General features: G+C 42.3%; 1 protein-coding gene across 3 annotated transcripts in view; it reads left to right on the plus strand.

Annotated features, from left to right (window-relative positions):
- Positions 1–18,547: 18,547 nt before the first annotated feature.
- The window catches only part of SMAD4 (SMAD family member 4), a 57,309-nt gene continuing 49,178 nt past the window's right edge, over positions 18,548–26,678 (plus strand). For all 3 annotated transcript variants that reach the window (XR_013525906.1, XM_008979832.5, XM_008979833.5), the window contains exon 1: positions 18,548–18,953. The gene's annotated coding sequence lies outside the window, so the exon portion shown is untranslated. The remainder of the gene's footprint in view (positions 18,954–26,678) is intronic.

Raw genomic sequence — 26,678 nt, forward strand, 5'->3', positions numbered from 1 at the left:
CAAGAAGTCCTTCTGCCTCAGCTTCTCAAGTAGCTGGGACCAAAGGTATGTACCACCATGCCTGGCTAATTTTTTTTTTTTTTTTTTTTTTTTTTTTTGAGACGGAGTTTCGCTCTTGTTACCCAGGCTGGAGTGCAACGGCGCAATCTCGGCTCACCGCAACCTCCGCCCCCTGGGTTCAGGCAATTCTCCTGCCTCAGCCTCCTGAGTAGCTGGGATTACAGGCACGCACCACCGTGCCCAGCTAATTTTTTGTAATTTTTAGTAGAGACGGGGTTTCACCATGTTGACCAGGATGGTCTCGATCTGTTGACCTCGTGATTCACCCGCCTCGGCCTCCCAAAGTGCTGGGATTACAGGCTTGAGCCACCGCGCCCGGCCCGCCTGGCTAATTTTTTTAAGTAGTGACGAGGTCTTGCTATGTTGCTCAGGGTGGTCTTGAAATTCTGGGCTCAAGCCATCCTCCCACCTCAGCCTCCCCAAATGCTGGGATTACAGACACAAGTGAGTCAGTGTGCTTGGCCCTATCTGTGGCTTTCTAAAGGAACAGTTCAGCATGGTGGTTGGGAGTGTGTGCTTTGGAATCCCAATTTTGTTACTAGCCAGGTGATCCTGGGCAAAGTCACTTTATCTCTGTGAGACTCAGTGTCTTCCTGTAAACTGGATAATATAACTATTTATTTTACAGGATTGTTAGGAAGATTAAATAAGTCAATTTGAGTAAAGCAGTTAAAATAGTGCCCGACACATAGTAAATCCTCAATCAATGTTAGCAAACAACGCTGTGTCTAAATTACATAAATCATAAATTCCTCAAAAGCAGGAGCCTTTGCATTATTCGTAGCTCTGCTAACATGTACAGACCACTCAAGATTTTTCTAGTTGCTTGGCTCAGCAGTATTAATCTATTAGCAGATGTAGCATTGTCTTGCTTGCTGGTTTCTCCATCTGCTCTAAATTTAGTACTAAATAAAGACAGTTGTGGGGTGGAGAAGTTTTTAAAGATTTCTGGTCCAAATCCATTAGGTTTTTTGTTTCATTTGAAAGCTGTAATCCAGAGAGAATTTGGAAGCATATGCTAAAGACCATTTTTAGGCATATTTTGTAGACATTTGTAGCATCTATTTACATTAGTATGTGTTTCCATACTTTGAACTGTCAACCCTTTGCATACAGTAGTATCCTAACTGATATTCCAAATTTGCTACTATGCTATATGTGGGCTTGCATAATTCCTAACTCATAACCTATGGATATTAAATAAATTAGTTTATGAAAAGCAATTCACTTTTTTTCCATCTTGGTAAGTAGCACAGCTACAATCCAATAAAGACAAATAAAGATATCTAGGACTCAGGCATCCTAATTATGCCTTATACTTGCATAGTGCATAATAATACCTTACATTTGCATATCTTATTTAATTCTCACAACCACTCAGTGAAGTAAGCAGGCATGGAAGTATCATGAATTCCATTTTACATATGAAGAAATTAGGACCTCAAGGTTTTAACTGACTTACCTAAGTTTACTACATGGTAACAAATGGCAGAGCCAAGATCATACTTGGGTTTCTTGACTGCCCTTTTTACTTTACTGGTAGAGGAAAGTGTTAGGAATTTTCATTTTCTTCCACCAATATTTACAGCCTGACTCTACAAAGAACCTTGCCAATGGTGGTCTGTTGTGAGCCTTCAGCAAGGTACGGGTCTTGTATGCCTAATCCCACTTTGTAAATGTTATAGAGCCATCCCCCTGGCAAGGAGGATTTATATCAAGCAAATGTTGCAGATAACAGTATTTAGCTGCATCTGCTAGAGCTGACAAACTTAGGAATCAAAAGACAAGCAAGAATCATCAATGAAGCAACTCAACACCGTGGGAGAGAATCTTCTAGTCAACACTTAATCTCCTTGCTCCTTAAAATTCAAGGTAAAGATGTCTATAAACTCCCTAAAATATAGTCACAGGCGGTATTTTGTAGGTAGTACTTTGGTGTTTTACATTTGTTTTCATTGGAAGAGAGTCACTGCTCCAGAATTTCTTGTTATTGAATAGACGAGAGTGGACAGGAGTTTGAAGCAGAAAAGAGAATCAGCCTGAACATACAGCTGCTGGGGACTATGTGGTTGAGGCAGAAAATGCTTGTGCTGTAAGGAGTTAGAGTGAGTGGTAGAGACAGAGTGACTAAAATTTCTACATAGTTAGTTTATAAATTCTATTTTTAGTATATAAATTCTGATCAGACTAGTGTAAACTGGCACAGAAAAATATGAAGCAGTTATGTTGGACATAGAAATGGGAGAAAAGAAAGCCAGACGATGTAAAAAATTTATTCCCCCGCCACTCCAGATAACACCCCTGTGTGAGGGTTAGGAGTCCATATATTTCAAGAGACTTAAAACCAATTCAATGAGGTTGAAGAATAATGAGATGTATTGATTCTCATAGGTCAAAAGAAAAAAAAAACAAAACAAGCAGGGATGGTACAAACATCAAATGCAATTGGATCTGAGGCTCAAAGGATATTAGGGTTTTCCCTGTCTCTCTCCTTCCGGCTTTCTACACTGCTTCCTTGTTTATTATCTTCTTTCTTACTGCAAATGAGCTTCCTCCATGTAGTCGGAGAAGTTGGCTGCCAGCCGTGGTAGGCCAATACTCCATGCTAGGGTATCACTGTTAAACCAAATCCCAGCACAAAGAAAGAACACTTTTCTCTGATGGCTTCCATGTCTTACAGAAGGATTGTGATTGGTCAATGTGGACCACAAGGTCTCTCTGTGGACCAGTCGCAAGCTCTAGGACAATGGAGTGCCAAAACTAGCCAATCCTTGCTTATGTCTCCACACTTGTAGCCAAACCAGATGGAACCCATCACCAATAAAGTGGTGGTAAAGAATTTGACGGAGCAAAGGCCGGGCGTGGTGGCTCACACCTGTAATCCCAGCACTTTGGGAGGCCAAGACGGGTGGATCACGAGGTCTAGAGATCGAGACCATCCTGGTCAACAAGGTAAAACCCCGTCTCTACTAAAAATACAAAAAATTAGCTGGGCACGGTGGTGCGTGCCCGTAATCCCAGCTACTCAGGAGGCTGAGGCAGGAGAATTGCCTGAACCCAGGAGGCGGAGGTTGTGGTGAGCCGAGATGCGCCATTGCACTCCAGCCTGGGTAACGAGAGCGAAACTCCGTCTCAAAAAAAAAAAAAAAAGAATTTGACGGAGCTATCCCAGTTCACTACAGCAAGAGTTCCCAAATTTACCTGAAGATAAACATTGCCTGGACACTTGTTAAAAAACAGATTCTTTGGATCCCAGCTTAGACCTCCATAATCAGAATTTATATAGGAGAGGGATGGTAATTTGTATATTTAGCAAGTACCCCAGGTGTATTAGTTTCCTATTGCCACTGTAACAATTTAGTGACTTAAAACAATGTGGATTTATTATCGTTCTGGAGGTCAGAAACCCAAAATTGGTTTCACTGGGCCAAAGTCAGGATGTTGACAGGGCTTGTTTCTTCTGGAGACTCTGAGCGGAGAATCCATTTCTTTGTTTTTTTTTTTAAGCTTCTTGTGGCTGCCTGTATTCCTTGGCTTGTGTCCCTTTCCACCATCTTTGAAGAGCATCACTCCAGTTACTGCTTCTATAATCTACAACACCTTTTCCTCAAACTGACTCCTTCTGTGCCCCTTTTATGGACCATTGGACATTGGGTCCACTTGGATGATCCAGCATAATCTCCAAGTTCAAGATCCTAACTCAGTCACATCTACAAACTGCCTTTTCCCATATGCTTTATGGTTTGGATATGCCCCTCGAATTTTGTGTGTTGAAAACTGAATCGCCAAATTCATATCTTGATGGTATTTGGAGGCAGAGATTTGGGGAGGTAATTAGTATTAGATAAGGTCATCAGGGTGGGATTCCTATGATGGGACTGGTGGCTTTATAAGAAGAGGAAGAGAGACTTGAGCATGCAGGCCGTGCCCTTTTGTCACATGATGCCCTTCACCATGAAAGCCCTCACCAGAAGTTGAGCAGATGCCGGTGCCATGGACTTTCCAAACTCCAGAAGTGTGAGAAATAAGTTTCTTTTATTTATAAATTACCCAGCCTCAGGTATTCAGTTATAGCAACAGAAAACAGTCAAAAACACTATTCAAGGTGATATTCACATGTTCCAAGGTTTAGACATGGACATACTGGGGCCACAAGTGTAACAGAAGTATTCCAAACTATAAATTTTATATAAGCATAACTAATCACTTAACTGTATATAATATACAGATGCCCAAATTGGGTGGCCCAACCACCATGTTTTTTAATGTGTTGGTAACTCATTTCATTTTTATTGTTGAGTAGTATTCCATTGCTATGGTTTCAATGCCCCCCTAGAACTCATATTGAAATTTAATTGTCATTTCAATATGGCATTAAAAGGTAAGGTTATGATGAAGCACAAAGGCCCTCACCAGATGCTGGTGAATCTATTTTGAGTGATATTAAAATTACTACCCTGGAGTTCTTTTAGTTTGTATTTACCCTGTGTTTCTTTTTCCATCTCTTAATACCTAAATACGGATTCACTGGGCACTTTTCTAGGCAATGTGTATTATAAAATGGCAAGTGTCAGGATGCCCCTGAGTCCAAGTTTAGCTCCCAAGTTTGCAATAGGTGGCCTCAGCTGTCTCTGTGATCTTGTCACTGCATCCTGCTCATTTTAAAAATTATTTTTCTCTTCTACTTCTGTTTTGTTCATAATATCCCTCTCTTGTAGCCTAGTGGCACCTGGAAGGCACTCAGTAAACACGTGTTCAATGAATGAACGCACTCAAAGAGCATGCAGCCTTGTTAGAAAAATTAAATGCCTTTAAGAATATTTGCTGGCACCAGGAGCCGTGGCTCACACCTGTAATCCCAGTACTTTGGGAGGCTAAGGTGGGCGGATCACAAGGTCAGCAGTTTGAGACCAGCTTGGACAACATAGTGAAACCCCATCTCTACTAAAAATACAAAAATTAGCCGGGTGTGGTGGCATGTGCCTGCAGTCCCAGCTACTCAGGAGGCTGAGGCAGGAGAATTGCTTGAACCCAGGAGGCAGAGGTTGCAGTGAGCTGAGATGGCACCACTGCACTCCAGCCTGGGCAGCAGAGCAAAACCCTGTCTCTACTAAAAATACAAAAAATTAGCCGGACATGCTCACTTGAACCCAGGAGGCAGAGGTTGCAATAAGCCAAGATTGTGCCACTGTACTGCAGCCTGGGTGACAGAGCAAGACTTTGTCTCAAAAAAAAAAAAAAAAAATTTTATGGATCCTCTTCCACACATATTACCTCTCCCATCTCACCTCTTACTTCACTCCTCTCTTATCCTACCCTCACTGTATTGACCTTTACTTCTGTTACATAGATATACCAAGGTTGTTTCTGTTTCAGGATCGTTACATCAGCTCTCTCCAGATTTTTGCATAGCTCTCTCCATCATTCAGGTCCCTACTCAAATGTCACTTTCTCAGAGAACCTCCCGATTGCTCTATCTAAAATAGTACTCCACCTCCTCCCCCAATCTAATCATTCTTTATGTGTGGTTTTTTTTTTTTTTTTTTGAGTTGGGGTTTAGCTCTCATTGCCCAGGCTGGAGTGCAATGGCACAATCTCAGCTCACCGCAACCTCTGCCTACCAGATTCAAGCCATTCTTCTGCCTCGGCCTCCTGAGTAGCTGGGATTACAGGCGCCTACCACCATGCCCGGCTAATTTTTATATTTTTAGTAGAGACAGGGTTTCACCATGTTGGTCAGGTTGGTCTTGAACTCCTGACCTGGTGATCCACCTGCCTCAGCCTCCCAAAGTGCTAGGATTACAGGTATGAGCCACCATGCCTGGCCTATGTGTGTGTTTTTAAAAATAAAATAGCAATTGCCACTTTAATCTTATATTCATCATATGTACCACCCTCTAGAATGTAAGTTATTTTTTCCAACCTTCAAGTTCCTGGGTACATGTGCAGGATATGGAGGTTTGTTAGATAGGTAAACATGTGCCATGGTGATTTGCTACACAGATCATCCCGTTGCTCAGATATTACACCCAGCATCCATTAGCTATTCTTGATCCTCTCCCTCCCTTCATCCCCTACCCTCCGACAGGCCCCAGTGAATGTGGTTCTATGTATCCATGTGTTCTCATTTACCTCCCACTTATAAGTGAGAACATGAGGTATTTGGTTGTCTGTTCCTGCATTTGTTTACTAAGGATGATGGCCTCCAGCTCCATCCACATCCCTGCAAAGGACATTATCTTGTTCCTTTTTATGACTGCATAGTATTCCATGGTACATATATACCACATTTTCTTTATCCAGTTTATTATTAGTGGGCATTTAAGTTGATTCCATGTCTTTGCTATTGTGACTAGTGCAACTACGAACATATGTATGGGTCTTTATAAAGAACGTATTTAGTAAGTTCTTTAAGTGTCATGAATTTGTCTTATATATCACTGTATCTCCATCTAGAGCAGTGCCTGAAACAGTAGAAACTCAATAAATTTTTGTTGGATGAGAATTTTCATTTACATTTTAGGAAAAGAAAAATTTGAACAAGTTTTATAATACCTACTTTTATAGCTGAAGCAACTGAAGGTGAGATAGGTTCAGTAACTTGCCAGGAGGGCACACAGATAGAGCCAGGATTTGAATGCTTGTCCATTTGACTTCAAAAGTCATCCATTATCTTAGCCTCTATGCTACTGTCTCGTAATGAAGTGGAATATATACACAAAAGACTACAAAATCAAGTGCCAGTGCAGTGGCTTGAGGTTGTTTGGATGAGATGAGCAGAGATGGAGTCATCAGAGGGAGGAGAGCTGGCCTCATGCATGAGTGAGATTTGTAAAGATGGAGGCAGGAGAGAGGGCAAACCTTGGGCCTGTGCCTGTGATTGTCCACTGTGGCTTTGTCCTTGGCTGAAGAAGCCAAGCCCATCTTCTCCTGGAAGAGCAGTGAGGATGGAGGGCCAGTTGTGGGGTCAGGACTTTGTAAGCCACATTCCTGGGCCTTTGTGTCAAACCTACCAACAAAGAACACTTTCCGAGGAGCTTTTGTGGACTGTGGTTAGGCCTGCAGTCAGGACCTGCATTCTAACTAACCAGTGTAGCCTCCAGCAAGTTCAGAGCCACTTTGCAGCTCCCTGGCCATGGGGATGATCTGTGTGCTGGGGAAGGCAGCTGGGCTGAGAGGGGCTTTTGAACCACAGCATCTGTTTTAAAGAGGAGGGATGTTATTGTTGAACCAGGTAGGAGGTGACCTGGGAACCAGCCTCCCTGAAGAGGAGGGAGGGAAGCAGCTATGGCCAGGGTTATGTGGTACTCTGATTTCCTTCCTGATTAACGAACGATGTAGATGCCTTGGTACCCGAGCCCTGGAGGAGGTTCCCTCACCCTGAGAAAGCTTTGTGTCCCAGCTTATCCTGGGAGCCAGCTCTCCTGGGTGGTGCAGCACAGAGGGAAGGAAGGAGGTGGCAGTTTTAGGGCAGCAACTTGGAGAAGCGTGTCAGAGTGCCAGGGAAGTGGAAGTCAGCCAGGAAAGGAAAGGGGAAGAAGGAAGAGCAGAGAGGCAGCAGCAGCCCCAGGAGAAAGGGACAGCAGACCCTCAGAGGGGCAGGATTTTCCATCTTTCCTTAGAGGAGGGGCTGGGTCTTGGAACACCCTCCCTTCTCTGCCCCTCACACACAACTTATCCCGAGGAGCAGATGTGAGGTCTGTGCCCACTCAAGCGCTCAAAGTCTCCTTCCCTCTTCAATACCCATCTGCTGGGCCTAATTCTTACCTCAAAAGGGTAACTCTTGATTATCCTTGAAGTTCTAAAAAAATAGGAACTGTGATTTTGGTCTAAGCTAAAGTTAATTAGTTTTCCTCAAGGTTGTCTCCCAAGAAAAATGCTTAAAAAGTATGAAAAAAATTTGGTGTTGGGCCGGGCGCGGTGGCTCATGCCTGTAATCCCAGCACTTTGGGAGGCGCAGGCGGGCGGATCATGAGGTCAAGAGATCGAGACCATCCTTGCCATGATGAAACCCGGTCTCTACTAAAAATACAAAAATTAGCTGGGTGTGGTGGCATGCGCAGGTAGTCTCAGCTACTTGGGAGGCTGAGGTGGAAAAATCGCTTGAACCCAGGAGGCGGAGACTGCAGTGAGCCGAGATTGCGCCACTGCACTCCAGCCTGGCGACAGCGCAAGACTCGGTCTCAAAAAAGAAAAAAATTTGGGGTTATTTAGGTAGACTGTAAGCTAGAAATATTCATTAGCTAGATATTCATTAGATTTTATCACTGAAATGACACCATAGCACAAGTGCCAACTCTTTCTTTTTTTGAACATTTAGTTTTTTGCTTTTTTAAAAATGTTAATTTTTATTTATTTATTTTTGAGGTGGAGAGTTGCTCTGTAGCCCAGGCTGGACTGCAGTGGTGCAATCTCAGCACACTGCAACCTCTGCCTCCCAGGCTTAAGTGATTCTCCTGCCTCAGCCTCCCGAGTAGCTGGGACTACAGGTGCATGCCACCATGCCTGGCTAATTTTTGTGTTTTAGCAGAGGCAGGGTTTTGCCATGTTGGCTGGGCTAGTCTTGAACTCCTGACCTCAAATGATCTGCCTCAGCCTCCCAAAGTGCTGGGATTACAGGTATGAGCCACTGCACCTGGCAGGTTTTTTGCTTTTGATGAACTTGTCATTTCCAGCACTCCTTGCTTGCAATGTTCTCTCTTGTACCTGTGACACTGAGGGAAACTGTTAGATGCCATCAATTGTTCACTTGATGGACTAAAAACTGTCTAGATGTAAGTATGATCTGGAGTCTACTGGGGGAAGGGAAAGACTGGGTAAACTATAACCCTTTCAGTTCATATCCATTGTCATTCAATTCTGAATTCTAAGATATGGCACCCAGTAGGCTCACTCTACATGTTTATTGAATGGAAACAATGTCCGAGAAGTTCAACTTTTATCAAAAAGCCTTTTAGGTAGGTAGAATCATGACTGTGGACTGTCTTCTAAATAGTTTAGTGGTTCTATTATTCCCCTCCCCAAAATATTTTGGATTTTATGCCCTACACAGGTCTGGGCCCTACATTGATGTCTAGGGCTTTGCCTCTGGAACCAGCAGTATTGGCCTCACTTGGGAGCTTATTAGAAATGTAGTCTCCAGCCCATCTTCAGATCCAAGGAATCAGGATCCATTTTTTAATATGATCCCCAAGTGGTATGTGTGCATGTTAAAGTAGGAGAAACACCGCTCCGAGGCATCTGATCGGGAGGCCCTCCCAGGCCCTGGCTTCAGAGTAGAGCTATTTGTGTTTCAGGGTAGCACCACACCACACACTGGGCAGAGTTCAAATTCCAGCTCTGCTGCAAACTTCATCACAGGGACAAATGACCCAAAAACAAAAACAAAAACCAAACTCAAAAGAATAGTACAAAGAATTTCTGTATATGCTTTACCTAGATTCATCAGCTATTAACATTTTGCAATGTATGCTTTAATGGTTTTTTTTCTCTCTACCTATGTATGATGATTATTCCTGAATTCTTGGAGTTAATTGCATATACCTGCATGTCTTTACCCTCAATACTTCAGTGTGTAGCTCCTAAAACAAGGACATTTTCTTCACAACCACAATACCAGGGACAGAATTAGAGGGAGGCTAACAAGGCCTGAGAATGGGTGGCCCCTCAAGGGGGCTTCCTTCAACTTTGTACCTTACGAGCCTGTGTTGCCTCACCCTAGTTCTGACCTGCATGCTATAGTTATCAAAATCAGGAAATCTAATGCTGACTCAATACTATTATTTAATCTATAGTCTATTATATCTATAGTCTAATCTATAATCTATTATATATGTATAGTCTAATCTATAAGCTATTTTCCAATTGTGTCTATTGTTCGGTAAGGTCCTTTATAGCAACATTTTTTCCCCAGACTCAATTCACTATCATGCGTGACATTTAACTGTCCTGTGTATTTAGTCTCCTTCAATCTCGAACAGTTCCTCAGGCTTTGCTTTTATGACGTTGACATTTTTGGAAATAACAGACTAGTTATGTTATAGAATGTCCCTCAATATGGGGACAAGTTACTTTTTAATCTCTTAATGGTTCCATTTCATCACTTGTAAATTGGGAACAGTCCCTCTTTCGTGTGGAATCAAATAGGTGAAGACATGTAATGGACTTGACACATGGCAGGTGCAGGTGGATTAAACAAGAAGCTGCCACCAATTGGGCACTTGTCAGCACCATGCCAAGTGCTCACATGTATTGTCTCATTTCATTTTTACTACAACTCCATGAGATGGGCTGTATTTCTATCCCTACTTCACAGAAGAAGGATCTGAGACTTAAAATCTTTTGTCCAAGGTCTCATAGCTAGTAAGGAGTGACATGGGGACTTGACCCAAGTCAGACTGCAAAGATTACTCACTTAGTGACATGCTTGTGATGCTTGCTAAAATCTAACTTTTTAAAAGGAATATTTTCCTAAAGTTCACCATTTTAACCATTTCAAAGTGTATAATTTAGTGATTCTTAATAAATTTACAATGTTGTACAATTCTCAGCACTAATTCCAGAACATTTCCATCACCTCATGAAGAAACCCAATACCTCACAATTTCCCACTCCCCCATTCCCTGACAACCACTAATCTATTAATCTACCTCTGTTTCTGTGGATTTGCATATACATAAAATGAACTACTACTAAGCAATAAAAAGAAACTAATTACTGATACACGTAACATTTCAGATCTCAAAAACAACACAGAGTGAAAGAACCCAAATACAAAAGACTGAGTATGGAAAGATTCCATTTATGTGAAATTCTAGAAAAAACAAAGCCTTAGGAACAGACAGCATGGCAGTGGTTGCCCGGGGACAGGAGCATACGGTTGGGAGGCGGCAATGACTGCAAAGAGGCACAAGGGAACTTTTTGGAGGCAGAGAGGTGTTCTAATACTTGATTGTAGTGGTGGTTGCACATTGGATATATTTGCCCAAATGCATCAAATTGTCCACTGTGTCAAGTTTGTAATATGTAAATCATACCTCAATAAGATTGTAAAAAAGGAAGAAAAAAATCCCAAGCATATCTGGTCCTGAATGGAGTTCAATTCATCAGCATGGCTTCCTTCATTGTTTGGCCCCAGATCTATCTTCCCAGCCTCATCTCCTGGTTCTCTGATGCTTGCCATGGGCAAGCCCAGTGTTGGGCACTCAGAGAACGTGGGGAAGGGGAGCCTCTATCTTCAGGGAACTCATAGCCTAATCTGAAAGCAGAAAGAAAGGGTGGCCAACTCTGACATAGCAGGGCACCATTCCTAGAGGACTACTGAGTCTTAAAGGACAAGAACAAGAATATTCCAGACAGGGCCTGCATTCCAGTCATTTTCAATCTCAATTTAGAATCAAGTTTCAATCTAAAATTTTGAATAGGTAATTCATTTCTATGGCTGTATACTTTAAACCAAAAAGATGACAGAGTTTATTTTATTGCTTTTAGAAATGTGGGAATCACTTGTAATGTTCAGGTTAGTCGATGTTAAGTAATTTTCAGAAGCAACTGGGATTATTTTAAAAATCACTGGGTTAAACTGGGTGTGGTGATGCATGCCTGTAGTCGCCAGCTGCTCAGGAGGCTGAGGCAGGAGGATGGCTTGAATGCAGGAGTCTGAGTCCTGCCAAGGCAACACAGCAAGACCCTATCTCTAAAAAACAAAACAAAACCTAAAACATTGGGTTGACACTAAAATACCATGATGCTAACTTGTGCCAGGAGGTCCTTTGCTGGAGGGAAGAGCATCCCATCCCGAGATGAAAAGGTTAAAGTTCTATATTCTCCTTACCCTTGGAAAGCTCCCATTCATAGGAGGTGGAACCATTAAATAAAACAAAAGGAAAATAAAACCTTTCAAGCCTTTGCCTGCCCCTATCAGAGATGTATCTGAGAACTGGCAGTAGCTTGGCTCCCTTTGAGTGCTTTGGAACTACAGTCTTCAATATTTCTTGCTTTTCTCCTAAAAGAAATTTGAAAAACTGTATTTCATTTTTCTTTCCTTCTTCCTTTCTTTTTTCTTTCTCTCTCCTTCCTTCCCTTTCTTTCTTTCTTTTTTTAAATAACTGATCGGGTTTCATTCTGTCACTTAGGCCGGAGTGCAGTAGCATGATCATGGCCCACTGCAGCCTCAAACTCCTGGGCTCAGGCAATCCTCTCACCTCAGCCTCCTGAGTAGCTAAGATTACAGGCATGAGCCATCATGCCTGGCTAAAACTGTGTTTCTTCTTGTACCTTTTTTTTCAAAAAAAATTTTTTTTTATAGAGATGGGGTTTCACTATGTTAGTCAGGATTGTTCAATCTCTTGACCTCGTGATTCACCCGCCTCGGCCTCCCAAAGTACTGGGATTACAGGTGTGAGCCACGGCGCCCGGCCTCTTCTTGTACTTTTAAAGGTCATATCTAAAATGTTTCATCACAAGTTTAAATAATAGTAAGGTTTGTTATTTCTGGCATAAGTATTGGCATTTTAAAATAAGATTGTTACATCATTCTTTAAATGTATCCAAGGAAATTTAAAGATCATAATGCATCTATCATCCATTTAAAAAATACATGAATGAGCTTTTCTTTAAAAGACATTTTACATCACTCTTTTTTTTTCTTATCTTATATTTCCATTCCACTTACCACTGAGCATGTTAATATAATGTTTTAAGCTGGAGAGTCTTTTATTGATCAACCGTTTAACACATTTCCCTATAAATTAAAAAAAAAAATTCTTGACTGAGTCTGATAAGCTTAAAAAGCTCATTTTGATTGTATAATTTTAATACCTAATTGATCTGAACAACATAAAATATTACATATTTTGGTATCTATTAAAATTAAAGTACAGGATATTTTTGCTGAATCAAATAGAATTGAGTCAAACCTAGTCCTAGTTTTCATTTCTATGGATGGAAGCACAAAACACCTGTTCATTCATTCAACCAATATTTATTTAGCACCTCCTACATGTCAATAACTACTCTAGGTACTTGGGATACATTGGTAAATACTACAGAGAAATCCTTGCCCTCATGGAGCTTACATTCTAGTTGGGGGTAACAGGCAATAAGCAATAAACACACACATAAGTAAATCATATAGTATGTCAGAAGTGCTACAGCAAAAGAGAAAGCAGGTTAAAAGGGCTTTGGGTGTATTGAGAGAGTTAAGAGTGGGCTGTGATTTTTAAAAGGTCAGGGTAGGTTTCAATGAGGTAACTTTTGACCAAAGGAGGTGAGAGAGTTGGCAATGCAGATTATCTGGGTGAAACATGTACAAGGCAGAAGGCACAGCTAGTGCAGAGGACCTAACTTGGGAGCATGGCTAGCATCTTCTAGGGTCAAGAAAAGAGGTCAGGAAGGCTAGAACGTATTGGAGAATGACCGATAGATGAGATTTAGAGAGGTAATGCTCAGGGGTGGAGTGGTGGTGCAGATCTTACAGAACCCTTTAGATTATTGTAAGGATGGAGATTTTCACTCTAAGTGAAATGAGGATCATTTAATGCAGGAATTTAAGCAGACAGAAGACATGTGACTTACATTTTAAAAGGATCACTCAAGCTATCATGTTGGGAATAGGCAAGCATGAGAATAGAGAGAGCTTTTAGAAGAGGAATCCAAAGATGAGATGATGGTGGCTCAGACCAGGGAGTAGTAGTGGAGGTGGCTCCGACTGTGGACTAGACATGGGTGTGAGAAAACAAGGGAGTCCACAATTGTTGGACAGCACAAGGATTTACTTGAGGTTCATGGTGATGAAATTAAAGTCAAACTACTCAGGGTTTTTGGTCTGAGCAACTTGAACAATAGTTATCAAATGAGAGGAAAGCTAGTGGGTTCAACGAGTTTGAGAAAGAATATTGCTCAGTTTGTGACATGTTTGAGGATATCAGAATCTGGAGTTCAGGTAAGAGGTCTGAGCTGGATATATAAATTTAGGAGGTTGTCATCATATATGATGATATCATATATCTTAGTTGGTATTGAAAGTCAGGAGACTGGTGACATCAAGGAAATGAGTACAGATTAAAAAGAGTTCAAGGGACTGGGTGTGGGAGGCTCACACCTGCAATCCCAGCACTTAGGGAGGCTGAGGCAGGCAGATCACCTGAGGTCAGGAGTTGGAGACCAGCCTGGCCAATATGGTGAAACCCTGTTTCTACTAAAAATGGGCCAGGTGTGGTTGTGGGCACCTGTGATCCCGGCTACTTGGGAGGTTGAAGTGGGGAGAATTGCTTGAATCTGGGAGGTGGAGGTAGCAGTGAGCCGAGATTGCACCACTGCACTCCAGCCTGGGCAACAGACTCTGTCTCAAAAATAAAAAAAAAAGAATTCAAAGAATGAGCCCTGATTAAGGGGTCTGAAAGAAGAGATGGAACCCAGCAAAGAAGACAGGGAAGAAGGAACCATCAATGAAGGAGGAAAACCAAGAGGATATGGTTAAAAAAAGTGAATTAAGTGATTAGCTGTGTCAGCTGTTACAGATACATCAATCAAGATGAGAACTGAGACTAGATCATTGGGTTTAGCCAATGTGAAGTTCATTTTTGGCCTTCATAAGAATAGTTTTGATAGAGTGGTAAGGACAAAAGCATGAATGGAGTTTAAGAGAGGGTGGGAGCCTACCACTCAGCTGATGATCTATAATATGCCACGTATGTAACCTGGTGTGTAATGATTCTACTACATATATATGGAGTCTTAACATATGTATCATGCATGACATGTTTTTGAGCTTTATATAAATGGTGTTGTATGGTATGTATTCTGCTGTTGTGGAATGGGAAAACTGCAGACAAAGCATAGAAAACTCTTTTAGAAGCTTCGTTGCAAAGGAATTAGAGAAATGGGTGATAGCTGACAGTAGATATAGGTTAAAGAGAAGAATTTGTAGGACTGGAAAAATCACAGCTGCTTGTAAGCTTACCAGAATGACCCAGTAGAGAAATATTGATAATATAGAATAGGGGGATAATTGCTGAAGTGACAGTGAGGATCTTGATTAGTCAAGATAGGACCTTGATCTGTATCTTGGTGACAATGCTCCTTTAGCTAGGAGCATGGCAATTCAACCATGTGAGGATGGGAAAGGCAGAGTAGAGGCTGGTATATGGGTGTGGGTGATGTTGAGATTCTGTGGAAGTTTTTCTCTTATTGCTTCAATTTTCTCAAACAAGGGTAGTAATTGAGGATGATCGAGGGGAGGATATGCAAGTTAAACAGAGAAGGTACAAAATCCAGAAGAATGGAGGAGGGAAGTAGAATTGCTGGACAGCACAAAGGGTCTACCTGAGCTTCATAGTGATGAAATTAAAGTGAAAGTACTCAGTGAGATTGTGTTCTTCCCTAGTCACATTCAGATGCATGAGTGCTAGCTTGAATCAGGATCATGGCTTTGCAAACAAGCAAGCACAACAAAGGGAGAGAAAGGCAATGGGGCTGAGGGCATGTATAAGAGTGATTGTGATTGGCCAGGGGTTGAGGCTGGGTGAGAGCGGATATGAGGCTTCAAGAATTGTTGGAATTAGAGTACTACAGGGAGTGACCTGGAAGACTGAGGTGGTGAATGGGGTGTGAGATGTTTGAAACCGAGATAATGAAGAAGTTGCAGTTTGATAAGGCTAATGTGATTATGACCATGGGAGTAAGTGGCTGAGTTAGGGTATGTGCAAGTTAGAGGACAGAGAAGGTACAAAATCCAGAAGAGTGGAGCAGGGATGTATGACAGAACTGCTGAACAGCATTAAGGGGCTACCTGAGGTTCATGGTGAACAGCGAGGGTCTCCAGCCAATAGCCAGGAAAAGACTGAGGCCCTCAGCCCTGCAGCCTGCAAGGAACTGAATGTTGCCAACAACCACATGAGCATGGAAGCGGATCCTCTGTCCCAGCCTCACTTTGTAGAGGACACAGCTAACCCATGCCTTGATTCCTGACTCAGAGCAACTGTAAGATCACAAAATTGAAGCAATGAGAGATCCCTGGAGAAGAAGAAAAGGAACTGAGAGGCCAGGGTACTAGGAAGATCTTATAACCACCTAGCACTAGGACAGAAGTGGCATTAGAGTGACTGACAGGAGCAAATTGTGCAGAGATGAAGGGGAGTGAGGTCAGCGATAGAGGTACTGGATAGCAAGATTTAAAGCTGCTGGTTTAGAGGAGGAGGGGGATGGTTTGAAAGCAATGTTGAGAAGCAAGAAGGAAACCTACCCCACTTCCAGGCACTGAGAGGCTGAAAGCTGAAAACACAGTTGCCACTACTTGAGAGGTGGAAGGAGAAGCAGTGTTCCACGGCAAAGCTGGGGTTTCCCTTAAGTAAAAAGGTGAAGGGAACCTGAAGAGAAATTCTGAGAAGAGGCTGAGCTTATAGAGAATGCCATTTGCCTAAATAAATAGATAGCATTGTAGACTGAATCTAAAGAAGCCCCATATGATCCCCACCTCCTGGTGTTCATGCCTTTGTGTGTCTCCTTCCCCTTGGCAGTGTAGGTGGTGCCTGTGATTTGCTTCTGGCCAGCAACGTATGGCAAAAGTGACAGGGTATGAGTGACACAGTGTATGTGATGATGTTACATAAGATTGAAACCAGTGTCTTGCTGAGACTCTCCCCATTGCTGGCTTTGAAGAAGCAAGCTGCCATATTGTTAGCTTCCCTATGGAGAGGACCACATGGCAAGGAACAGAGGGGGTCTCCAGCCAACAGCCTGTAAGGTACTGAGGCCCTCAGTCCTGCAGCCTGCAAGGAACTGAATGATGCCAACAACCACATGAGCTTGGAAACGGATCCTTTGTTCCAGCCTCACTTTGTAGAGGACCCAGCTAAGCCATGCCTTGTCTCCTGACCCACAGAAACTGTAAGATCATAAATATGTGTTGTTTTAAGCTTCTATATTTGTGCTGACATTGTTATACAGCAATAGATAACTAATACAGACGGAATGGAAGAAGTTTAGTTATAACAATGTCTCAACTTTTAAAAAACTTCTTCTGAAGTGTATTACCTAAGAATCACATATTGAACTATTATTAAATCATGTTTAGTAATCTATTAGCTGACAGATCTACTTTCAGTTTTGTTGACAGAAAAGATTGGAAAACTATCCGACTTGCAAAATAATTTAATACCCTTCACCTAAGGTCATTTACTTTCTCAGCATAGATACCGATATTTGAATTGCCCCTTTTGGATTGCTGGGGAGGTTCTGCATTGACCCAGTGTACCTTAATAATGAGTAAGAATTCTGACTTTCTTTTGTAAGGTGGGAGGGAGAAGGGTAGTTTTGAAAACAGGTGCTGTGTCCTTAGCTCCCTTCTCAAGCTGGGCAATTTTAGAAAACAGAACATATAGCAACGGAAGATATGGAAATGAAATCCCTTAAAACTGGTCTTCATAAACCCCAGTGGTAAGAGAACACCAGTTTGAAGCTTTAGGGGCTTTCTGGCATTAAAAGAAAAAAAAAAGTGGGGGGGAAATGGCCCAGGATGTGGAGGACAGAATGAGGCACAGAGGATCTATGTGGCGAAGGCATGCGGTGGGTGTAGAGAGTTCTGGGCTACGTGACCTAAGAAATGACTTTAGAACTGGCTCATCATTAGTTTTGGAGGGACTAAAACTAGTCCCAAAGTAGTTCCTGCTTGGTGAAAATATATCATTAATGCGTTTTAAATTAAAAAAAGAAATGCATGCGTCTTGTAAAAAATGAAATAAAAGAAATATAAAGCCAAAAGCAGAGCCTATGCCTTTCCCCACCGAACAAACAGATAACCTAGTTAATAGGTGTGTAGTAGGAGTCGAAGTTCCCCTCCAGCTCCGAGAGTGCTCTGTATCTCCTCCAACAAAACCACCCACACTTGGAACGCCTGGCAAGGCTCTTCAGTAAGGGATTCCTTGACTGTCCTGTGCGTCTCTCGAGTTTAAACACCTCTGGGGCTCGTGATTCGGGGCTGCCGGAGAGGGAAGGTGCGGCCAGCGTCTGTTTCTTACCGAAGTGAACTGCTACAACCTAGCCACGTTCTCCTCCGAGCTGTAGACTGGCTCTTGAAGGCCAATTTTTGTGCCTACGCAGGTCCTCAACACCAAACAAAACAAAAAACCAACAAAGGCCGGGCTAATCACTGTTTATAAACACTTACTGGACGCCCACTCAACGCCGAGCTCTCCTGCGCAGCTTGGGTACTTTTTTGCAAAGAGATGCCAGTGTCCCTGGCGACCACTCCCTCAAGCAGGCCTTCGCCCTCCGCCCGCATCGCGGCCCAGGCCCAGGCCCAGGCCGAGGCCGGGACTCTGAGCCTCCCGCCGGCTGGCGCTGCCCGGCAGGCGCCTGCGCAGAGCGACCCTCCCCTTCACAGGGGGCGGGGGACGGAAGGCGGGGGCAGCCGGGAGAAAGGAAAGCTGCGGGGGAAAAGGGCCAAACCCTGAAATTACCCGGATGTGGTCCCCGCGCGCGCATGCTCAGTGTTCTCTCGACAAGTTGGCAGCAACAACACGGCCCTGCTCGTCGTCGCCGCTGCGGTAACGGAGCGGCTCGGGTGGCGGAGCCTGCGTTCGCGCCCTCCTGCTCTCAACGGGAGGCCTTTCTCGCCCTCCCCTCGGCTCCGCAGTCGCCCAGCGGGTGGGAGCGGGTGAGGGAAGCCGGGTGCCTCGCGAGAGAGGCCCCCCGCCGCGGGGCTGCCCGGGAGCTCGAGGCGGTCCGGTCGGCGCGGGCAGCGGCGCAGCGCTGAGGAGAGGCGGCCTGGCCGGGAAGCCTCGGGGCGGGGGCCGAGGAGCTCTCCGGGCCGCGGGCGAAAGCGACGGGCCCGGAGCGTCCGCGGACCAGCAGCGGCGGGAGAGCGGACTCCCCTCGCCACCGCCCGAGCCCAGGTAACCGCGCCATGTCCCCTCCCCTTCCCCCGGCCTGGCCCGCGCACCCCGCCCGCGGCTTCTCCGCCCCGGGGCGGGCTCCCGGCGGCGGCGGGGAGCGCGCGGATCCGCTGGGAGGGCGACCGTGGCTACCTGACGAGCCGGCCCGGGCGGGCTGGGTGAATGCAGGGTAGCGGTGCCTCGCGTCCCTCCAGCTCCCAGCTCCGCTAGCAGCTCGTGCGAGAATCAAGTTAAACTCGGACGGGACTCCTGCCGCGGCCGCCGCTCCTCTTTGTTGTTCTGGAGTAGTTTCTTGGTCGCCCGGGCTGAGCGCGTTGGGTCGGCTGGAGTGTGTTGCCTTACGGTCTAAATGAAAGTTGTAAATTGTTTGTCTTAATTTATTTTCTCCAGCCAATTTCTGTTTTCTCTTTGTCCTTTACTTTCTCTTCCTAGTCGTGTCAATGCCAGTTTACGCTTCTGTCTTTGATATGTTTAGTTTTTGAGTACTGAGAGTGACGGTGGTATGCCGGACACATTCTTAGCACCTAACTGAACCCCTTCTTCCCCCTATATAACATGCTCCCTAATAAAAGGCACAGTTGATCTTACTGTTAGCACTACGTGTACTGAGAGTGAAATGGGTGTAGGGTGGAGGGCGGTGGCTCCATCACTTGCCCCAAACTGTTGTTAGGATCTCTCAAACTAGATTTTCAAAGACACGAGTATGTTTAGTTAACCTGAAAGGTTTATTGGCTGGTGCAGAGGTTTTACAAAGCCCTGCTGAATATTAATAGCTGTTTCCCTCAAAAACCTAAGTACATTTGTTTTTAATAAAGCGCGCGCGCGCACACACACACACACACACACTCACACACACATTTATTTCCAAATTACTTTCTTAATGCATTTAGTTTTTGCACCGTAGTTTAAGGTGAAATTGCCAGTTACTTAGGAATAATAAATATAACAAGATAATAAGGGAATTAGACTGAGTTGACTTTCTGCAGACATACAATCTTAGCTAATTTTTGTTAATAACCTTTTGACTTTTGTCGGAATTAGAATCCTTTTAGTCTTAGTAGCAGCTTGGTTACTCGGGTATTTAAGAATTAGATTCACTACTTTTTGCTGGCAAAAAACATTTATTAGAGTCTCAAAAAAATGAAATGCATAATGTTGTAATTAGGTTTAGAACATGGCATTTGAATAATTTTTATGGTGGATTTCATAAATTACTTTGCCATACTCTGCCGAGACTAGATATATATTTTTTAGTTGAAATATAGGAAATTCTAAAGTGCAACTTTTTTTTTATGCTGAGGACTTATTCTGTCTATATTGGAAAGTTCTGATGTGATTAGTAGATAACATTCTAAACTGTAAATGATTAACATTTAAAAACACGGATTTTTAAAATTAATGTTTCTTCCATAATGCTGTCATGATTTTGTATACTTAAATGGGTTCCTTAAAGAACAAATGTAATAGAGATAGGCCAAGCATTTATAATTTGGAGTAGCTTTAGATCTAAAGATGGTGATGAATTATGTAGGCTTAAGTTGTTGGAATTAAAACCAAAAGCTTCTTTAGATAAAATTGTTACAATATTTAACTTTATTAATAGAAGTGGCTTTTTCCTTGCTTTCCAGGTTTTCGGGTGAGTTTTTAAAAAGTATGGCATCTTGGGTTTTTTATTTTTGAAGTGGGGGTGTATGGCTCTGTTTAGGTCAGTGCCTTCAGTGTAAATCTTGAGTTTAGAAAAAAACAAATTGCAAATCTGTTTTTCAGACTTAATGAAAATTTGTGCTGAGAAATATTTCACTTTGAAATATTTTGGAATAAGTTTTATGTGGATGATTGACTTTTTATGATAGTTTTGCTGCTTGAAGCAATTCTGCCTATACTAGGAGGCAGCAAATCTTATTTTAGAAAACTTGTGCTTCATTTTCTTTTTTTTTTTTATTGCATTTTAGGTTTTGGGGTACATGTGCAGAACATGCAAGACAATTGCATAGGTACACACATGGCAGTGTGTTTTGCTGCCTTCCTCCCCTTCACCCACATTTGGCATTTCTCCCCAGGCTATCCCTCCCCAGCTGCCCCGCCCCCGTCCCTTCCCTATTGCCCCAATAGACCCCAGTGTTTAGTACTCCCTTCCCTGTGTCCATGTGTTCTCATTTTTCGTCACCCACCTATGAGTGAGAACATGCGTTATTTCATTTTCTGTTCTTGTGTCAGTTTGCTGAGAATGATGTTCTCCAGATTCATCCATGTCCCTACAAATGACACGAACTCATCATTTTTGATTGCTGCATAATATTCCATGGTGTATATGTGCCAGATTTTCCCAATCCAGTCTATCATCGATGGGCATTTGGGTTGGTTCCAGGTCTTTGCTATTGTAAACAGTGCTGCAATGAACATGCATGTGCATGTGTCCTTATAGTAGAACGATTTATAGTCCTTTGGATATATACCCAGTAATGGGATTGCTGGGTCAAATGGAATTTCTATTTTAAGGCCTCTTAAGCTACATTTTAGTCGAGCGATTGATTGTGTGTGAATTCCTTTTCTGTGTTCCTCTTCAGTTTTTCTTTTCCCCCCAAATTAAGGAGCAAGCATTAACCTAATTTGTGCTGCCCAGTCACACTGCAGCTCTCCCACTTGGAAGCAGTTTCTTTCTGATTGAGCCAGTGTTATAGTAACATCATTAGACACCATTCTAATTGAGGTGTGAATTACTGAGGCCTCTACTAGGGCGGTTAACCCTATAGAATCTGCAGGGTTCATTATATGTAAAATGCATATTTAGGCTTGTCTAAATTTTTGTCTATTTTGGTGAAAACAGGTTTTGCTGATGTTTAAATTTAGTTCATTTTGTCCCTCTCTAGTTCATACCTAACCTTTTTTCCATTTTTAATTCAGTGATTTTTTTTTTTTTTAGAGTGACTGGTTCTTTAAGCATCTTTTAATCGGCATTTCAGCACTCATTATATATGTTTGGATTTCTTTTTGTTGGTGTTGTTGACCTGGAAGACTGTGTAGTTACGAATAATTTTTTTTTTTTTTTTTGCTTAGATCGATGATGGATGGTGGCTCTGAGATGACTGTTAATTGTGTATAAAAGTAACCTGACAAAAAATGTTTTGTTATCTACAGTTAAAGGACAGACCAGAATAACACAGCATTTCTTCTTCTTTTTTTTTTGAAATGGAGGCTTGCTCTATTTGTTTGTTTTTGAGATGGAGGCTTGCTCCATCTGAGATGGAGATTCCAGGCTGGAGTCCAGTGGTACAATCTCAGCTCACTGCAACCTCCGCCTCCCAGGTTCAAGCAGTTCTTCTGCCTCAGCCTCCCGAGTAGCTGGGATTACGGGCATGTGCCACCACAGCACCTGGCAAATTTTTGTATTTTTAGTAGAGACAGGGTTTCACCACGTTGGTCAGGCTGGTCTTGAACTCTTGACCTCAGGTGATCCACCCACTTTGGCCTCCCAAAGTGCTGGGATTACAGGTGTAAACCTCTGTGCGTGGCCATAACACAGCATTTAATACAGTTCTGTATATCAAATTTTGGACTTTTTGTTCAACAGTTGATGAAGTCTCAATTGTTGCAAAATGAGAAATTGAAACAGTTGACAAATATATCTAGATGTATTCATTTGAGCTACTTGTAGAGTGATGCTGTTTGCATATGCCAAGCATACACTTGATCATAAGTCAGATTTAGAATTTTTGGATTTTTTTTCTCTCTAAAATGTGTAATTTGGTGATGGGAAATTGGACTGAATCCAGTTTCTCAGGAACAAAGTATTTTAGGTTGTGTCACCTTGACACTTACGTGGTGTATTTGGCATCCGGGAATATTTGTTTTTAACTCTGAAAGTGAGTGAAACCTAGGGTAGTGCTTACATATGTAAAACTAAGATGGTAGATAGTTGGATTCTTATAATTTATAAGGTGCTTATAATCTAAGTCTCGATAAGTTGCTACTGCAAATTGTATCATAGATCAGACAGGTAAGTATCAAAGACCAATCATAAAGAGGGTCTGTTGTTAACATTTTAATCAGCTTAAAATTGGCGATAATGGTAAAGACCTTTTGACTCAAAGACTGTATTTCATTATTTACATTTCAAATGAGAATTTTTTGCAGTTTGGAAAACTTGTAAATGTGTTGAATTTATCTTATTTTGAGACAAAGTCTTGCTCTTGTTCCCCAGGCTGGAGTGCAGTGGTATGATCTGAGCTCACTGGAACCTCTGCCTCCCGGATTCAAGCCATTTTTCTGCCTCACCCTCCCAAGTAGCTGGGTTTACAAGCACCTGCCACCACGCCTGGCTAATTTTTGCATTTTTAGCGGGGGAAACGGGATTTCACCATGTTGGCCAGGCTGGTCTTGAACTCCTCCTGACCTTAGGTGATCTGCCGGCCTCAGCCTCCCAAAGTGCTGGGACTATAGGTGGGAGCCATCTCGCTCAGCCGAATTTATCTTTTTATTGCCTTTTTTACTCCCAAGGTTTAGGGCGATGGTCTCTCCTCTCCTTCTCCCTCTCCCTCTCTTTCTCTTTCTTTCTCTTTTTTTCTCTCTCCCTTTCTCTTCTTTTTTTTTTCTTTTTCTTTTCATCTTGCTCAGTGCCCCAGCCCTAGAGTATTGCAATCATAGTTGACTGCAGCCTTACCTCCCAGGCTCAAGCAGTCCCACCTCAACCTCCCTGGTAGCTGGAACTACAGGCATGCAGCATCACACCTGTCTAATTTTTTTGAAAATTTTTTGTAGAGACAGGATCTCCCTGTGTTGCCCAGGCTGGTCTTGAACTCTTGGGTTCAAGTGATCCTCCCACCTCGACCTCTCAAAGGTGCTGGGATTACAGGCATGAGCCACCATGCCTGGCCAGTTGTTTTCAGTCTTGGCTGTACTTTTAGATATCTTTGGGAGTTTTACAAAATACTGATGCCTGAATTGCAGCCCCAGAAATTAATGTGATTAGGTTGGTCTGGGGTGCAGCCAGGTTAGCCCTCCACAGTGATTGAGCCATTAGGGTCCTCTGACTTTTGAACTGCTTCACTTGTGTTAGCTTTACATTGTTTAATACGGTGATAAACATATGCACAGTGTAGTCATTTCACACTTAATGGGCCTTTTGAAAGTATTGCCATATTTGTTTTGCTTCTGTGTCTGTCTCCTTTCTTTCTCTCCCCCTTCCTATCACATATTCCTTTCTCCTGTTTCTTTACTTTCAGTTTATTTGAACTGTCTGGTAGTAAGTTTTAGGAAGCTGTATTTCCCATTATGAGTAGTTAGTATATCATCACTCTTTTAAATAGGAAGTTGGTCTTCTTTTAAAGTATATTCCCAAATGCTTACTTGTACTCCTTTTGGAGACTGATTACTTTAAGTCCCTAAGTTAGCATCTAACTCCCGGTGGGCTTGATGTGATGGCTTACTCTTGTAGTCTCAGCGCTTCCTGAGGCTGAGGTGGGAGGATCACTTGAGCCCAGGATTTCAAGGCCAGCCTGGGCAACAAAGTGAGACCTTGAGTCTTAAAAAAGAAATAAATAAAACTCCTAATGCAAATTGTCTTCTTAGGGGGTTAATCTACTTGGAAACCATAATGTTTTCTAGCCACCAGTTAACTAGTTACTTAACCAGTTTCTGAGACGCAGGTTGCATTGGGCTTTTTCTGTCAGGGCTTAACTTACACGCTGCAAGACAGTTGCTCGGCTAGGCCAGCTAGCTAGTACGTCTTTAGAGATCATCGAGGGCATGTTCAGCTCTCCATTTACATCACCTGAAGTAGTTCCCAAGTGCTGGGCTATGGAGTAGTTTCATCTCTCTCTCTGGAAAAGCTATTTTAAAAAATAAAAATATTTTTTCCCTGCCTGATTGTAATACACATGCTGCTTCAGAATGGGAATGGAGTGGAGGAGACTTGGGAATCTGCATTTTTCAAAAAGTGTCTCTTGATTCTAAGGGCTTTATTTTAGTATGCTTATCCTTCTTGCTTTATTTATCCATTTGTCTATCTGGTTTTTTTAGAGACAGTTCACTCAGGCTGGAGTGCAGTGACACCATCATAGTCCACTGTAACCTTCAACTTCTGGGTTCAAGAGATCTTGCCGCCTCAGCCTCTAGAGTAGCTAGGACTACAGGCATGTACCACTATGCCTGGCTGATTTTTAAAAATTGTTTTGTAGAGATGGGGGTCTCTCTTTGTTGCCCATGCTGGGCAAATCTTATTTATGATTTATAACTGGGACTTCTACTGAATATTTATTTTTATAGTAAGGTATTATTTCTATAACTTAATATGGATGAATGGATGCTATTCAAGTCTTTTCAAGTCAAAATGTATTTCTAAATGTAAACTGAATTAAGGCTATTTGTCAGTGATACTCACTAGTGAATTCTAGAGCATATGATATCACTAGATGGTCAGTCATTGTAAAAACTGAATCATCTAGTGAAAGGATGACTGGAAATAATATTTAATGGGGTAAGCCAAGCCAGGAATCATTGTACCTAAATATATTAGGTGTGTCTTACGTCGTAAATATGCCTACTAAAACTAGTTGAAGGAAGAATGTGCATAGATGTTGTAATAATGAAAGGGCTGGCTAATTGTAAAGAAAATGATACAACATCTGTGTAATTAGTCTTTTTAATCAGTTGCATATATTTATAATATTTAATTTGTAAAGTAAAGATTGTAGACTAGATCAGTGTTCTATAAAACTACCAGAACCTCTGACTTCCATAGTACTTTTTAAAGGTACAGCCCCACCCTTGGTTGTAGTTAGTGGAACTCACCTAACCTGCAGGGGATTTTGATTCATCCTTTTTGAAGGAATAAGCTAGATGGCTTGATAGTCTCTTTCATTTAAGTTTTATGAAACACATTTTTCAGTTATCAGTTATTAAAATTCGGTTTAGTTTCCACCATCTTTTAAAACAGTGGTTCCCAAAGTATTGTCCACAGACTCCTGGACATCCCTAGGATCCTTATATTTAAGGGGTTCACAAAAGCAAAATTATTTTCATAATGAACCTGAGACATTTGCCCTTTCACTGTGAGGACATTTGTATGGATGGTGAAGGAGCAGTGGTGGGTAAACTGGCAGCACTTTAAAATGTATCTAGGCAGTTGTACCAAAGGTCTGAGTTCTTATTTTGTTCTTTATAGTCAAACACACATTAAGCATTTGAAAAAATGCTGGTTTCACTTAATAATCCCCTTTCTGCAGCAGTAAAAAGGTTTAATTTTAAAAATGTCTACCCTGGAGTACATATCTTGTTAATATTCAGTGTGATTAAATGGGAAGTATGCATAAAGCATTTCTGCACATTGAAGTACAGTGTTCTTTTCTAGGAAAAGCACTTGTGTGATTTAGCTGCAAGCTGAACTAGCTGCTTTTTAATGGGACACCATTTTTGTTTTTATATAACAGAATGACAGATAAGCCATAGCTATTTAGATTTGAGTATTTGGCAGGTAATTCCTTGGAAATGAATAAGTGAGACAGCCACTTCAAGGAAAACATTTATAGCCAGTGCTAAAATTAGATTTTTGGGAAACACCTATCTGTCACTATGAACTTGACAGTTTCTTAATACTTAAAGACTTTTCTGATAAGATGGGTGGTGATATTAAGGAATGTGATCTAAACAAAATATGTTGGGCTGGGTACGGTGGTGCACACCTGTATTTCTAGCGCTTTGGGAGGTGGATGTGGGAGAATTGCTTTT

Source organism: Callithrix jacchus, chromosome 13, assembly GCF_049354715.1.
Source record: "Callithrix jacchus isolate 240 chromosome 13, calJac240_pri, whole genome shotgun sequence".
Lineage (NCBI taxonomy): Eukaryota > Metazoa > Chordata > Mammalia > Primates > Cebidae > Callithrix > Callithrix jacchus.